Genomic DNA, 17,388 nt, shown 5'->3' on the forward strand with positions numbered 1-17,388 from the left:
ATTTACTACCAAAACCTCCACCGGCTGTCCGTCTGTGAGTGAGTCAGTCACACTTTTGCCCTGCTCATATCTCCACAACCGTTGCCCCCATCCATGCCAAATTTTGCACACACACTCCTTACCTGCCAAACTACAACCTCCAAGGACCCCCGGAGCTCCAGGGACCCCCAGGTCCCTGGGGGACCCCCAGGTGTAAAAAAATGTCCCTCCGTGAGTCAGACGTCACACGTCACACTTTTGCCCTGCTCATATCTCCACAACCGTTGCACCCATCCATGCCACATTTTGCACACACACTCCTTACCTGGCAAACTACAACCTCCAAGGACCCCCAGAGCTCCATGGACCCCCAGGTCCCTCGGGGACCCCCAGGTGTAAAAAATGACCAAATGTGCAAAAATGACCAAATGACCACCCCAACGGGGCTGCTCACGGGGAATTCCTGGGGACCACCCACTCCTGGTGCTCCAGAACGGATGCAAAAGTGGTGGCGCCCCCAGTGGAGGACCCCCTCCACTGCAGCTCACATAAAATGCCGTAACTCGGGCTAGGAGCGTCCGGGAGAGCCGGGGCCGGTACCTATTCGTCCGCCAAGGCAACGCGGAGACCCCACCCCTCATTTCTCACATGCCCCTCTTCTAGCGCCACCTTCAGGCCGATTTTTAAAACCCATTTTTGGACACTGCTCCTACAGTTTTTGCCCTAAAATCACACAAATCGCTACACAGTATGTCTACACTCATCCCATCAACATGAATCTGTCCCATATAGCGCCACCTTCAGGCTGATTTTTAAAAACACATTTTTGGACACTGCTCCTACAGATTTTGCCCTAAAATCACGAAAATCACTACACAGCATGTCTACACTCATCTCATCAACATGGATCAGGAAGATTTTGGAAAAACCAATTTTTGCCCTATTTGTGGAGATAAGCGACCTACGGTCACTTATCTCCCGATTAGGGAGTCTTACTGGTATTAAACTTCACTTTCATCACTGTAGAAGTGGATAGGTCAAATAGACCAGTGTTTCTCAACCTGTGGGTCGGGACCCCCCAAATTATTTTGGGGGGTCCCCAGATTATTAACTTAATGTGCAACATTGTTTTCTCACTCAACAGTAAACAAACCAACATAAAGTTTAAGTGTATAGACTATAGAGGGTATCTGCACATTTCTAAAGTGACAATTTAAGGACTTTTAATACCTCTAAAACGACAAATCAAACATTGGCCTAATTGTTAATGTTAGAGGCATAATTGTGAATATAGCCGATCTACATGCACGTTGTGAGAGTGTAGATCTGCTATTTTCACAATAGAACATGTTATACAAAATGTAATGCCTCAACTCTGTGGGGTCCCCAGTTAAAATATGATTATTTTTGGGGTCGCTGCCTTAAAAGTTTGAGAACCACTGAGATAGATGCAGACATCCCAACTTTGAGATCAGCATTTCCGGGAGGTCTCCTGTGCACGCGTGCACGGTTTTTCGCGGATTTTACTCATTTTTCTACGGTTAAAAATTGTTAAAACTGTTAAAAGCGGTTCTGCGCGACGGCAGAACCATTTCAGGCTTAATATAATCGGGTTAATTTATAGCATGATGTATTTCTTACCTATTTGGGAGAAAGTTCTGTCACTATCACAGTGAGACACACACAAAAGCCTGCCGTGCGTCGCACAGGCAGCAAGATTATTCAGTTTGACGACGAATGAGAACACATTTATTTGCATTGCGGGTCGCAGATCCGGTTCTAGACCGGATCCAGGCGGATATGGCTAGCATTTGCGGGAGCGGACGGGGTTTCCGGGAGGTTCGGTGCCACTCGCGGGTGTCCGGGAGGAGACGCTGATTTCCGGGAGACTCCCGCAACATCCGGGAGACTTGGGATGTCTGTAGACGATGTGTGAGAAGTGTATTTTCTAGATACAAAATTACACCTAAAAGTGATAGGAGCTCACTTTGCATGGTATCAAACCTCCTTGTATGGGCCGTTCTGTCCGTGACATAAGCTGTGGTTTTGTCGGTCTCTGCTTACTTTCTATGACGTTAGTCTCATGTGACGTTAGTCTTGTGTGAGCTGTTGGTACTGCATAGGGACATAGGAACATACTGTACCCACAAAGTGAAACGTAGGAGCAGTTAGCACCGCTCAAAAATACAAAATACATTCACTTTATATTCGATATATTCTTTGGCTGTGGTATTTTGTATTTTTGGCGGCGCCGTAGTAGTATTTTGTTTCAAGATACATTTTGATGTATCCTATCCCTGCCTTCAGCAGGAAATTAGCCAATGTTTTATTTTTATTTTTATGGAACGATATTCACACAGAGCAGAAGAACTGCTTCATCATCTTCCCTAAACAATACTGGCTACTGCTACAGTAAAAATTACCAAGCAGGCCTGTGGCAGCCAGTCATGTCCCTCTGTCTACTTTTCTTCTTTTCACCCCCCCCCCCCCCCGCCTCCTCTCATATCCTCCTACCATCCTCTTCCAATCCTTCCATCTCCCTCTAGCTGCCATCGCAGCGAGGGGAAAATAGCAGAGCTGGGCTTATAGCTCTCAACTGCTATCGATCAAATATAAATACAGTCCAGCACCACTTCCCCGGGCCAATCTGAACACTGGGGCGGGCAGATGGGAGCCTGCCCTGCACTGACCCATCTGGCTTCTGCCAATATTGAATAATATCCTCCATCGGAGAGGGAAGCTATTATCTATTTTAACTATTATCATCTATTTCTATTCAATTGCAGAATTTTAATTTGATGGTGTATCTGCAGCTGGTATGAAATTGCACTTAACCACTTAAACCCTTTATGATTTGTTGATCGGTGTCCTCCAAGGGTCTATACTAGTTCCTCTACTTTTTTCTCTCTAAATCTCTTTGCAAAAAGCTCACAAAGCTCGTGAAGGCGGAGAAAAACATATTTATATATATGTTTCTTTTTGGCCTCTTTTAAATAGTACATATATGCCAAATAAATGTACTATTAAATAAATAAATAAATAAAGCTTAAGAAAACAAAACCCTGATATTTGGATGTTTGAACAATTCCCTCATCTCTGTAAACAGAAATCAGTAACGCCAGTCAGTATATTATGCAGAAGACAAAACTTTCTAGAAGACAGTATTTCATTTTGTTCCTTAGATGATGGTACAGAAGTTTACTGCATTCTCTCTCTCTGTGTGTAAGTGAGTCTATTCAACTTTCAAGTTGCTGGCCCAGCTCTATAGAGTGTGAAATTGGTCTAAGACAAATATATATGGGCAGAAGAAGCTAAATGAATGAATAAATAAAGTGATGGAAAGATAATAGGATGGTGCCGTATAGGGGCTGCTAGAGTGACACAGACAGAGATGGAGTCAGACAACCGTATATATACGGTAAATTCCAGAGTGTCAATTTAACTCAGAGAGAGACAGAGAGTGTCAAACTGAGAGACACAACGATGGACTGGAGGCAGACATACTGTAAGCCTGATTTATACTTTGTCATACAAAGGTGTAATGCGCAAAAAAATAACAGATCTGCAAGCTCACAATGGGTTGCAAATAAATTACGCACAATACGCAGTACTGCATAGTGCATAGGACAGTAGAGATAAAGTGAAACCGATAGAGAGAGAGAGAGAGAGAGAGAGAGAGAGAGAGAGAGGGGGGGGGGGGGGGAGAGAGAGGGGTGAGAGACAGAGAAAGAGGAAGACACAGTGTAACAAACTGATTTGAGATAGAAGTGAGTGAAAGGAGAGACAGACAGACAGACAGACAGACAGACAGACAGACAGACAGACAGACAGACAGACAGACAGACTGACTGAAAGACAGACAACCGAGAGGTCCTGTAGCCCTGAGGCTGCCATGTGTGAAGACACCCTGCTCCATCGGTGTCAGAGACTGTATACCTACCACACTGCTGCCGCCGCACGCACGTACACACACACCCATGGTACCACCTTGGTAAGGACATCGCAGAGTGGGGCTGTCATACACACTGCCCACAGTGACAAAACAACAACAGCAACGGAACAAGTAACAACATGACAGGGTAAAAGCAATGACCTTCATAAAGTACTGCTGTGCACTGATACCGGTGGGTTCTTTGGAAGGAGGGGCGACACAGTATAGTATATACAATAACAATACTCACTGGGAAAGGTTACAACAGAAATCGAAAACATAATAATAAATATAAATGACCGAATGTCTGTCCGATGTCTGTCCGATATACACGTACTATATATCAATGATAACAGTGCCCAAATTTGGAGATAACGGACATCACTGTACTATGTATGCGTAAAACAGTGCCCATTTTCCCTGACCTAGTAAACTGACTCCAAGGCAGGAGGAGTCTGGTTTAGGAGGCTACATTTTCCCCCCTTTTTTCAAAGGATTTCAAAGGAAACAAAAAAACTAAAAAGTGAAAAAACAAAACACACAAACAGTGCCCAAATTTGGAGATCATCACTGACATCACTGATACGTCTGGGTTTCCCAACATTACTTCAGAGACTCCTACATTCAATCCCTCATACTGTGTGTGCACACCCCATAACCCAAACTGCACATAATTCAGAGTACATTATGTTCGATCTAAACTTTAGATTCTAAAGGAAAAGGACAATAACATAAACAATTGACAAAAAGTCTTTCTGTGTGTCCCTCGTATAATTGTCCTCAAACTCAGTGTGCGTATTGACGAGAATCTGAGTGAGCTGGTCGGATTGGCGTTGTCCAAAATATATGAATAAATCCACAAATCCAAATGTACAGTATGGAGTAACCTGATGTTATCAATATGATGTAGTATAGTATCATAGACTGCCCTGGACTTCATATTTGGGTATGACAAACAGATACAGAGATCTCTATATATGGGCATAAAAGGGACAACTGTGAGTGCTTTCGAGTCAGTGAGTATATCTGTCCTTCATACATCTCGATAACCTTCCAACCGATCGACTTCGAACACGGCGAGCATATCATATAGCGGACCTGAGGTCGGATTGGCAGCAGAGAACCTGCGGGCCGCGATAGGATCGGCAATTCTCAAATAACAGTGAGACGCCCTAAGGGCGAGAAGCAACCTCGCCCCAAAGGTCGAGGATATCCAGGGTTTGATGAGGTCAGTGTCCAGGTGATGACAGTCAGCAGTCTTGACCTACAGTAAGGTCGCAATCAATACATCCGCAAATCCCCATATATGGTGTCATCAATAGATGTCTATAATACTGTCGTCTCGTATACTGGCCTGTCCGACAACAAGTTCAACAGGTGCACGAGTGTGGGTACAACAGGTATGGTATAACCGGAGGGGCAAGCGTTCCCAACTTGCATTGTTGCCGAGTAGTATATTTAGGTTTATCATTCTCACGTAAACACAACATATTTTTGAAGGTTTTGTTGAAGCCCCCTTACATCCAGCTCAATTGTTTGATCCGTTTGGGCTTTTGGAGGCATGGGCTGTGATTTGTCTACTTTTGACATGAACATAATGTACATACATAAATACATATACAAACAATACATATTCATGGGTTGCATTTGTAGTCCTACACCAGCCATTTTGAGGACTAACACAGGTGTTTTGATTAACTTCAATATGGCCGGTTTAGGACTACAAATGCAACCCATGAATATATATAATGAATTGCATTTTTAATGAATTGCATTTTTATAGCGCTTTTCCAAGTGCTCAAAGCGCTTTACAATGGTTCATTCATTCATACATTGGGAAGTGAAGTGAAGTGAAGGGAAGTGAAGTGAGTGAATATATACCATACACACACACAAACAGTACATTCATACATACATACATACATATACAAACAGGACAGACAGACAGACAGACAGACAGACAGACAGACAGACAGACAGACAGAGGTTTAAGCCTTTTATTTCACTGTGCACATGAACATTTTGACGGTTATGGTCTTTTCAAATGTGAGCCTCACCAAGGCCTGCTGAGACTCCAGGAAAATCAATAACTGAGGGGACAGGCAGTGTATAGCAGGCCACTAATGAGGAGGGAGTGAGGGCAGGTGGGATTAGGATTAGGAGGAGTGAGTGAGAGCAGGTGAGATGGGTGGATCCAATGAATCCATGGGTATAGGCCAGGGGGAGGGTTGTTGTTGCTCAGGATGACTCTTTTCTTCACATACACATGCACATGTGCACACATACGCACGCACACACGCAAATAAATACCTACACACATATACTCACACACACATACAGTACACATGTATACTGTACATACATACATATACCAGTAAGATTCCCTAATCGGGAGATAAGCGACTGTCACGTCGCATACACAAACTTTAGAAGGCAATTGTAGCCAATCGGGAGGGAATATGGGAAATGGGATAGAGCCCTGTTGATGACATGACTTCAGAGATTTTAGGCCAAAATCTGTAAGAGCAGTGTCCAAAAATTTGTTTTGCTAAAATTGGCCTGATGGTGGCGCTAGAAGAGGGCCATGTGAGAAAGGAGGTTGTGATTTGCTATCCAAGGAGTGTGTGTGCAAAGTTTGGCATCGGACGTGACATGCGTGACGTGACGTGACGGACGGAGGGACTGACGGAGGGACTGACGGAGGGACTGACGGAGGGACTGACGGAGGGAAGGACAGCCGGTGGAGCTTTTCATAGTAACTTGCGACCTGACGGTCGCAACAAACTGTACATACATACAGTACATACATACATACATACATACATAAGGTACATAGCCTACTGTATGTACAGTACATACAGTAGACAAATCAGATAAAGACAAATCTTGTTCTAGACAGCATGGCCGTAAAAAGCATCAGTACAAAACACTAGCGGTCCCTAAACATCACCAACAGCTGTTGCCTGAACTCCACGGCCCACAGAATGACACACAAAAGAGCGATCACAACCAAATCCCACTTCGTCACGACCTGACACAACAGGCCTTGTCATCTCTGCACTGCAGCCCTTACACACAACGACAGAGAGAGACAGAGAGAGACTGAGAGAGAGAGAGAGAGAGAGAGAGAGAGAGAGAGAGAGAGAGAGAGAGAGAGAGAGAGAGAGAGCAAAGACAAAACAATGTCACAAAGAACAAACAATATGAGCAGTGATGTCATGTGTAATTAGAGAGAAGAAAAAACAAGGGGAGAAGATAAAGCTGGTGAGGAGGGAACTCTGGGGAAAGGAATGGCAAAAGAGGAGGACAGACCAGTGATGGAGAGAGAGAGAGAGAGAGAGAGAGAGAGGGAGAGAAAGAGAGAGAAGCTAGTGCGTGCTGACAGTGCTGTCATGTCTTGGCGGTGCCAGCGAGCTCAAACTCTGGAGACATCTTGGGCAGACACTCAGCAGAGCCCCGTCCACCGCAGACCAACTGACCTGACAGACAGAGGGAGAACGACAAACAGAAAGGAAGAAAGAAAGTATACTTACAGGCAGCTAACATGCATTTGACCTGCATGTAACCTCCTGAGAGCTCCTGTACCATACTGTAAAAAGATATAAGGCAGGGCCTTCAACAGGGGGTCCGGGACCCCTAGGGGGTCCTCAGAGTTACTACAGGGGGGCCGCCAAAATCTTTGTGTGATAGGATAATTATTTAAAATGAACAACTTGAACCCTCACATCCCAATTCTGAGGAAAACTTTAGCCAAAAATAGCAGATCTACAAGCTCTCAACGCCTCGCGCTGCGAGGCATTGAGAGCTTGTAGATCGGCTATTTTTGGCAAATAGGTTTGGTGTAGAGGTTAAGTGGTTAAATGTCTGAAAAAATACATTAACACAAATCCATAGACTGATGACAGTGCTGTCAAAAAAGACTATGAATCCATCTATGAAATCCGTGAAAATCTGTTACACAATTTTAGACAATATGTAGTGGGGGTCCCTACTTTATCTCCATCTTAGCTAAGGGGTCCTTGGCCTGAAAACGTTGAAGACCCCTATATAAGGGAAACAGAAAAGAAAGTTCACATCGAAACGAAATGGTGACAATGAGACCAGGGGACTACCAGGACGACCAGGGTCTGGTCAGCTAAATAATATCATAACACAAGATTAATACAATCACTTGTTTATTGGAAAATCTGCCCATGCAGCTGGCTAAGCATTTATTTTGGCAAGGAGATGTGAAGCAGCTCACAGATGATGCAGCTGAAATGGGAAGTGAGGGGGGGAGGGTGTGTGTGTGTGTGTGTGTGTGTGTGAATAATGACTAAAGCCCTGGCCAGCCCTGCTTGGGGTCTGGTAGTGGAGACTACCAGGCTAAATGCCCAGCATCGCCACCCGGGCCAGAGGACCAAAAAAGAAGCAACAATTTTCTGTGCGCCTGCCCATTTATTTCAGTTCCCTGCACTGCCAACTAGGCACTGCATGGAAACAGAAAGAGAGAGAGAGAGAGAGAGAGAGAGAGAGAGAGGGGGAGAGAGAGGAAGGAAGGAAGGGAGAGAGAGAGAGAGAGAGAGAGAGAGAGAGAGAGAGAGAGAGAGAGAGAGTTCGATGTTCATGTACAGTACGTGGCAAGAAGCTGAGCTGCTAAATGTGGTAATTATAGTAACACTTTAGGAGGAATGAGCTAAATAAAACATTTAACATTGCATATATCTAGATTCATCAATTTAACAGTTACAGTATCTCCACCAGGCGTAGATAGTATTGCATATTCCGTAGCGATTCTCGCAAACTACTGTACATCAGCATTATATTTCTTGTGCACACTGCAAGCAGGCCAAGGGACTCAATTCCCAAATATTAAAAAAAAGATATTTTGGTCAATGACAACTATGTATTTTCATTCCGAAAGGCTATGGACTAGAACTAGTCAATTTGTGCATCCGCCTTATGGAATCTGTACTAATAACTAGACAATTACAACACTCCTGTATGACCGGTTCATGGGCTGTACTGTACCAGTACTAGTCAGTTGCATGCATGCAATGCCCCACCACAAGCAGACTCCAGACTGAGATGTTAACAAGTTGCATCGTAGTTGATGTGTATGCATGTAAAGAAATCAAATTTTCAGCAAATCTATAGTTATAAGTTATAAGCTCAAGGACAACCAAGGTTGCCCCATTTCTAAAATAGCATAAATAGTTGATCTACAAGCTCTTAATGCGTCGCTTGAGTACATCAATTCCCAAATTGGGATACCAAGTTGAAAGTGGTTAATAAATGAATGGTAGCATACAATAAAAGGCTTAAGTAAATTATAACACGTGTCACATGCATATGGATGGCCATCCATTGCAATGAAATCAGATTATTCTGCAAAAACCACAGTTGGGGACATCAGCCTATGCATAAAATGAACGTGAACACTAGCGGGTGGCAATGCCCCAAATGACCAGTTTACAGTTTACAGTTTAGGCATTTAGCAGACGCTTTTAATCCAAAGCGACTTACAATAAGCAGATACAACATCGCAATAATAAACAAGATAATAGGTCAGTACATTAACAGCAATATAACAATGTAAATGGATATCTATCTAGAGAAAAACACAATATAATCAAGTTCTAAAGAAACCTAACAAACAAATGCTTCATGTATGGTCATTGATTTTACTGTAGTGCTAAGGGTTTAGGTGGAGTCTGAAAAGGTGAGTTTTCAGTCCACGGCGAAAGGTAGCGAGTGAGTCCGTTGTTCTAAGTGCGACAGGGAGTTTATTCCACAACTTGGGAGCCAAGAGGGCAAACTGTCTCGGACGAGTGGATTTTTGCCCTGGAGTTTTTAGCGAGGGTTCGGTCAGCATCCCTGTGTTGGCTGATCTAAGTGAACGAGTGGGGGTGTAGGGGTTGATCAGCTTTTGGAGGTATGGAGGAGCCATACCTTCGGCTGCTTTGAAGGTCAGCATCAGTGTTTTGTATTCCATGCGGGCCGCAACCGGGAGCCAGTGGAGGCTGCGGAGAAGGGGAGAGACATGTGAGAACTTAGGCTGGTTGAAGACCAGTCGTGCCGCGGCATTTTGGATCAGTTGGAGAGGTTTAAGTGCACATGCCGGGAGACCAGTGAGGAGAGAGTTACAATAGTCGAGTTTTGATATGACAGATGTCTGAATGAGGAGCTGCGCTGCCTCCTGGGTGAGGAACGGTCTGATTTTACGGATGTTATAGAGTGTGAACCTACAGGACCGGGTGACTGATGCAATATGTGCCTTAAATGATAGCTGGGTGTCCAGGACCACACCAAGGTTTCTAGCAGTCGGAACTGAAGTCACCAATGCATTATCTATGGAAATAGTGAGATCTTGCATGGGGCAAGACTTAGCTGGGAAGAAGAGTAGCTCCGTCTTGTCCGGGTTCAGCTTGAGGTGGTGGGCTGACATCCACTGTGAGATGTCGGCCAGACATGCAGCAATGCGCTCTTCCACCTGGGTGGCAGAAGGGGGGAAGGACAAAAACAGTTGAGTGTCATCAGCGTAGCAGTGATATGATAGATTGTGAGCAGAGATTACAGCACCAAGGGATTTGGTGTACAGGGAGAACAGCAGAGGGCCAAGTACGGATCCCTGGGGGACTCCCGTTTGGAGGGTTCGGGGGGATGAAAGCAAACCTTTCCATGAGACCTGGTAGGTCCGGTCCGACAGGTAGGAGGAGAACCACTTTAGTGCCGTCCCGGTGATGCCTAGGTCAGCAAGGGTGTCCAGGAGCAGCTGGTGATTCACTGTGTCGAATGCCGCTGATAGATCCAGAAGAATCAGGACTGCAGAGTGGGATGCAGCCTGGGCAGCATGGAGTGCTTCTGTGACTGCTAGGAGTGCCGTTTCTGTGGAATGGGCCGGTTTAAAACCTGACTGGTTGGGGTCCAGCAGGTTGTTCTGTGAGAGATGGAGAGAAAGCTGGTTAGAGACCACACGTTCAAGGGTTTTTGAAAGAAATGAGAGGAGGGATACCGGTCTGTAGTTCTTGACGTCCGAGGCGTCAAGAGTTGGTTTCTTGAGGAGTGGTGATACTCTGGCTGTCTTGAAGGCAGCTGGGACACAGCCTGAAGTTACAGAACTGTTGATGATGGCGGTTATGAAGGGGAGTAGGTCAGGTGCGATCGTCTGGAAGAGTGGAGAAGGGATTGGATCCAGGGCACAGGTGGTAGGTCTAGAGGAAGTCACTAGTTTTATGACGTCATCTGCAGAGAGAGGGGAGAAGGAGGATAGACATGTTATGTTAGGGATACAATTGCGTGTTTTCGACACTGTATTCTGGGGGAGATGGGAGAATGAACTACTGATATCATCAACCTTCTTTTCAAAGTAGGTGACCAGTGACCACCCCAGCCAAGAACTGTTTATCCCTCTACTATTACAGCGGTCAGGCAAGGAGGTCTACCGCAGTATCAAAGGCAAGACCACCAGATTTCTGAACAGCTTCCACCCAGCTACCAGACTGTTGAACAAGGCCTGAACATTGCCTGTCACCAGGCCATTCTGCCACACTGTCAAACTTTCCTCTATGGTGTTGGATTACCTCCCATTGTGTGCTTTGTTCCCCTATGCGGAATATATGCAGCAACCTTATGTCTAACCTCATGTACATACAGTACCTGCTGCTACAGTATGTGGCCCTACCGATGTCTAATCTCATACACAGCTTATTTATGATGTATATTATGAATACGTACCGGTATATCTTTCTTTGACATGTCTCTACATGTTGAAGTGGGAAAATCTAAACAGACTCTCCAACTTCAAGACACATTTTGTAATTTAGTAACCTTGATACAAGACTGTCATATATTATGACTGCTACTTGGATTTATTAATCGTGCAAAGACACGGAGCACTCCCCCTGGCATCAGGGGCTAAGACTCCAACCTAGCAGAGACCTGTCTCCGTGCAACAGACAAAGAGAGAGAGAGAGAGAGAGAGAGAGAGAGAGAGAGAGAGAGAGAGAGAGAGAGAGAGAGAGAGAGAGAGAGAGAGAGAGAGAGAGAGAGAAAGAAAGAGAGAAAGAGAGTTTGATGTTACAGTGTAAGTATTATTTGGGCTCATGAAAGCCTTTCTGTGGATGATTTGTGAACGGAGAAGTGACTACTGTAAGCAATAAGGGTGTTAGGCTAATCATAAACATATTGCACGACTGAGTAAAACCCAGAGCAAATGAAAAACAGTCCTGACTTCAGATGATTTCTTTTTTAAGTAATAAATTATTATGCTTGATGTTGACAGGTGTCTCAGTTGAGCACATCACACAGGGTTGAAAGCTAAGAATCTCCAGAAACCACAGAAAAGGGCAGAATTGAAAGATACATTCACAGAGTTGAGGGTCACAAAAGAAATACAAAAAAATTGATAGAGTCAGAAAATGTGATAGACACTAACACGGTCCATTGAGACATATTGGTCACACAGAGGCTTTCGTATTACAGGGAAGATGTGTCTATAAGTGGATTGGGACTTGGGACAGAGTCACTGGAAGGAACTGGCTTGCAAGAACAGATAATAAGTTGCAAAGTTGTGGAGTGTCTGCATAGGATCATAAAGCAGGAAGAAGAAAGGCCAAACTTTGCAGTGAAGCAGGGTGATTCAACTAATGTCAGTGTATAGGTGAGAAAAATAAAACAAAAACAAAAAATGAATTCCACAGCCTTAATGGAGGGGACAATGAGAGTATGGGTGTTTTTTATCCTTAGTGTGCCCACGTGGCAAGGTCTTTAAAGATAACAGAAATACAGAAAAACAAAGCCAAAAATAGATAGTAGGCTACAGACGAATAAGCATTCAGAATAGCAGACACAACAAACTGTTTTTGTCATGGGGATGAATGAGTCAGAGGGGTCGAAAGCAGAATGATGATTTAGACAACAGCCATAGAATTTTGCCCTGGAAATAAACATTGGGTACAACAGAGCATAAGCCTTGGCGGCGCCTGGAGGTGTCGTTCAAGTAAACATGTGAAGTGAGCTGCCCACTGGTAACCCCCAATGGCATGCCTTTGCTCCAACATTCAAGCTTCAAAATAACTACAACCTAGTCCAGGGGTCTTCAACAGGGGGTCTGGGACCGCTAGGGGGTCGTCAGAGTTACTACAGGGGGTCCTCCAAATCTTTGTGTGATAGAAGCTTTCTTTCTCCTTTTCTATATTAACCACTTGAACCCTAGCGTCCAGAACTTTAGCCAAAAATAGCAGATCTACGGATCTACGTTGCGAGGCGTTGTGAGCTTGTAGATCAGCTATTTTCGCCAAAGAGGTTTTGTGTAGAGGGGGTAATTTCAAAATATACAATCCCTTTTCCCTGCTGCTGCTAGTTTTAGTTTTTATGTATATCTGTCTGATGTATTGAGCTGTTTTTGTTTGTTGTGTTGGTTAGTGTTTTTTCGTGATGAGGACCACAATGGAAATAAGCCCTGTTCATCCTCTGTGATGCTATGACTGTGTGTCGGTAAAGTGCTATTGTGCTCTTTTAATGTGATATCACCAAATAAAATCAACCAATCAATCAATCAAGCAAGCTAGGTTCCTACACATCCAACTAGCAATAACAAGCACAAGATTGTCCATTTAAATGTTGCTGTTTTAAAGGTAATTCACGTTTCAACATTTTCAATCTTATTATTCACATGTCAGCAATGCTCAACTTTCTGTAACAATTGTCTTGAGGCCAATTGAGGCCTGACCCTTTCAACAAACACTCTATGAAAATGACGTAATCCACTGTCATTTTAGTGAAGTGAAATGAAAGTGAAAGGGTAAATTGGCCTTCAGGCGTACAGAAAGCTATTACCCCCGGAACATACCAGCATGAGTCACAATGCTGTAATTCTACGGGTGTAGCTAGCGGAGTGTAAAGGAGGAGAAGTTATTAGTGTCACAGGTGTCATTTAACAGCTCCACCAAAAACTTCATTCTTCACCCACTTATGCAAAGTCGTTAAACTGAAATATTCAAACTCTGCGGTACATCTGGAAGCACACTGTCTAACTCCCATGACTCCCACTTTTCAAATCTGCCAATAGGTCAGTCTGCAAATCAGTTCAGGATTATGGAGCAACAAACGGTTTGGCTGATTAATGCATTGATCTGGAATAAATTACTGAATGGTGGTTCAGTATTGTGAATAAAATCTATCAAAATGAGTTTTAAAAGTCTTGTCCTCTAATACTTGTTCTCCCTCTGCGAGGTTTCTTTGTTAAACAAGAATTAACCACTTGTCAAACTAATGTGGCCTATTATCAGACTCTGACAGAGCATTGTCCCTAGATAATGGTGGTGCTGATGTGAGAGGCTGTCTGTCTCCTTCGGTACAATTATTGCCCCAAGAGATACTTAGGCTTTAGAAATGTGCTTGTCATCAAGACTAGCTACTGCTGGTACCATTTAGCGATGCTGCATACTCTGGAGGCCATGGTGCACATTTTGAACTAATCTAGATAGGCAATGTAGGCTGCTGTAGGGGCAGAGAGTGACAAGAACAATGAAACCAACGTGGATCACATTTGCTATAAGCACATACGAGTCCCAGATACATAATATCTGTGTGGTGGGGGGAAAAAAACGGTTCTTGCAATGCTGTCTACTGTAGCTGAGGTTCTCAACCTGTTTTGACCTCTGGATCACAATAGCATAGCCTTGAACAATCCTCTAGAACCACCTAATGCCCCCCTGCAAGAATAATGTGTTTTATATGAATTGTTGCTGATGCCATTGTTATTGAATTCTGATATTTAGTTGTAGATGCTATTACACTATATGTGTATTAACATTCTGTGCCAATCACGCGTATACACGTGATATATTAGCGCATCCCACAGTGCCAATCACGTATATACACGTGATTCCAAAAAAAAAAAAAAAAAAAAAAAATTTTTTTTTTGAAAATTTTTTTTTGAATTTTTTTTTTTGGACCCCATCAAAACTAGTGAACATGATTTCAATCGCGATTTTGCATGTTTAACCCCCATACAACCCCCATACAACTCAGGTAGCAGACCTCCAAGCTCACAACAGTGTAAAACATAATGGCTATTATCTCAAGAATGCCTGAACGGATTTCCAATCGGATTTTTTTGTTTGAAAGCTGTGAACAAACTGCACAAACCCACAACAATGCAATCCAGGATTGCATTGGATTTTTTAGAGCTCATTCTTCTCTGTTTTTTTCCCATGCATGAGGTGTGCAAGGTTTAATCATGGCTAAGTTGACGAAAATAAGGCTTTTAAAATGCTTGGTAGCCAATAGCTAACTTCAAGCTAACTTCATCCTCTTCCTGTACATGCACAAAGGAAAGTGTTTAGGCAAGTCATGGCTGCAGGGCTTCTGCATATACCAGCATATCTCTATGGGATTGTCTGTGGCACACTTGGCCCCCTCTAGTGGTGAAAGGGTGGCATTAAATGAGTTAAGCCAATTAAAAAAATTGAATAATATATGTTTAATGAATATTTATCTGTGGGTCGAATACAGCGCATTATGAGCTTGTAGATCTGCTATTTGCGGTGCTCGACATCGCACAAAGAAATATATGCATGTAACAGTCAATATTTCATTTAAAAAAAAAATGTTCAAAATATATATGTTTTTAAATGTGACAGACCGATAGATAGCGGGTGATGGACCAATAGATAGGGGGGCACTGATGATAGACTCCCGGATCTGGCGGACCTTTGTTCCGAGTCTGACTCACTCTTTCTGTTATACCATAGATACTGTAGACAACTAGTGGTCTGTGGATTACAGTACATGGCCCTGAATAATGTCAGAAGGACACGGTTCACAACTGCAGTCTCTTGAGGGTATTTTGCATAGAGTTTGCTGCATCATGCTTTAGAATATACCTCAGGGAATCCACCTATTTCTGCAACCTGCTGATCTCATCTGTGCCACAAACAATCACCTGCAATTATGCTGTGCAACACATTCATTCAGATAATGGGGTGTATATTGCTGACTACGCTGGTCTATTCTGGGGACGTCAGACAGTTGTTGTACAGTGTAATATTATTACGCCTGGCTGCACCACATAATGGAATTGAAGGGTTTTGGACATTGGGTCATTTGGCTGGTTCTCTTTAAAACCATCTCAATTAGTTCCCATCCAAATTCTGAGTGGAGACAATATTACACGAGCCAGCGTGTAAAATAATGGGCAGAGGTTGGTAATACTTCTGCTGTCTCTGTGTTCAGCTATTTCAATACCCACTCAAAAGCTCATACAGACTGTAATAAAATAAAAAATAAACAATCTAATATAGTGGTACTGAAGGACAGATTGTTTTTGACTCGACACAGATTTCTCTATCCTGACTGCCTCTGCGCTGTTGTCAATTATTTATTAGCCTCTCGTGGGTGGCCAGCTTGTCTCTTGTGAAGAGATGGTGCTTATGAAAGAAGACTGGTACCATCTATTCCACTTAGGAACATTATTGTGACTCTTCACTATTGTTTATCTTTTACAGACACTCCATGCCTTGAGAAGTGGTGATTGTCAGGCACCAGACAAGTACTAGACATACAGAAAGGCTATATGACTCCCCCACCATCTCTCACTTGCACGCACGCACGCACACACGCACAGTCGCACACACACACACACACACACACACACAGACGTACGTCACATACGTACTTGTACTGCACTTGTGAAGACTTTAAAGTGGTTTCCATTGACAACATTGAATTACAATAAATTCAATTAAATGCAATAAGTCTTTTGTCCCCAGAGGGGACAACTCTAGAGCAAAAAAACAGACAAACAAACAAACAAAAAATCTTTGCAAAAAATCTTTGGGTGCTGTGTTCTACTTGATACTTGGGCATATGCCGTATGCTGTGAAGAAAAAAAGAATTGAAAGCGTGTATGCCCTCGTGAACCTTTCAAAGTAGCGTATCTGATAGGCATGCATTATACACTGGCGTATGCCCTGGCCACAGGAATAGCCACGGAGCGTATGCCCTCAAAACAATTCTAGAACACATCACTGAACAGGCTGTATATACAACAGCAACTAAACACTATAGATATAATGAGTAAAAAAGTGCCAGAAGTAGTTTGTAATATACAACGTGCAACAATAAAGTGCAGCAATTGCCTTAGGAATGAAGGAGCTTTGAGCTCTGGACTGGAGCACCTGAGCCAGGCAGGGACCGTGTACCTCCGCCTAGAGGGCAAACGGTGGAACTCCTGTTGCAAGGAGTGGGATGGGTTGGACAGGATGGAGGTGGCCTTTCTGACCAGGTTGACTGAGTTGGGACACCTCTGTAATCTTAGGGCAGTGGTTCCCAACCTGGGGGTCCCCAAGTTATTTTGGAGGGTCCCCAGATGATTAACATTGTTTTCTCACGCAACAGTAAACAAACCAACATAAAGTTTAAGTGTATAGAAGAGGGTGTATGCACATTTCTAAAGTGATTTAAGGACCTCTAAAAAGACAACATTGGCCAAA

This window comes from Nannobrachium achirus, assembly GCF_963921795.1.
Source record: "Nannobrachium achirus genome assembly, chromosome: 12".
Lineage (NCBI taxonomy): Eukaryota > Metazoa > Chordata > Actinopteri > Myctophiformes > Myctophidae > Nannobrachium > Nannobrachium achirus.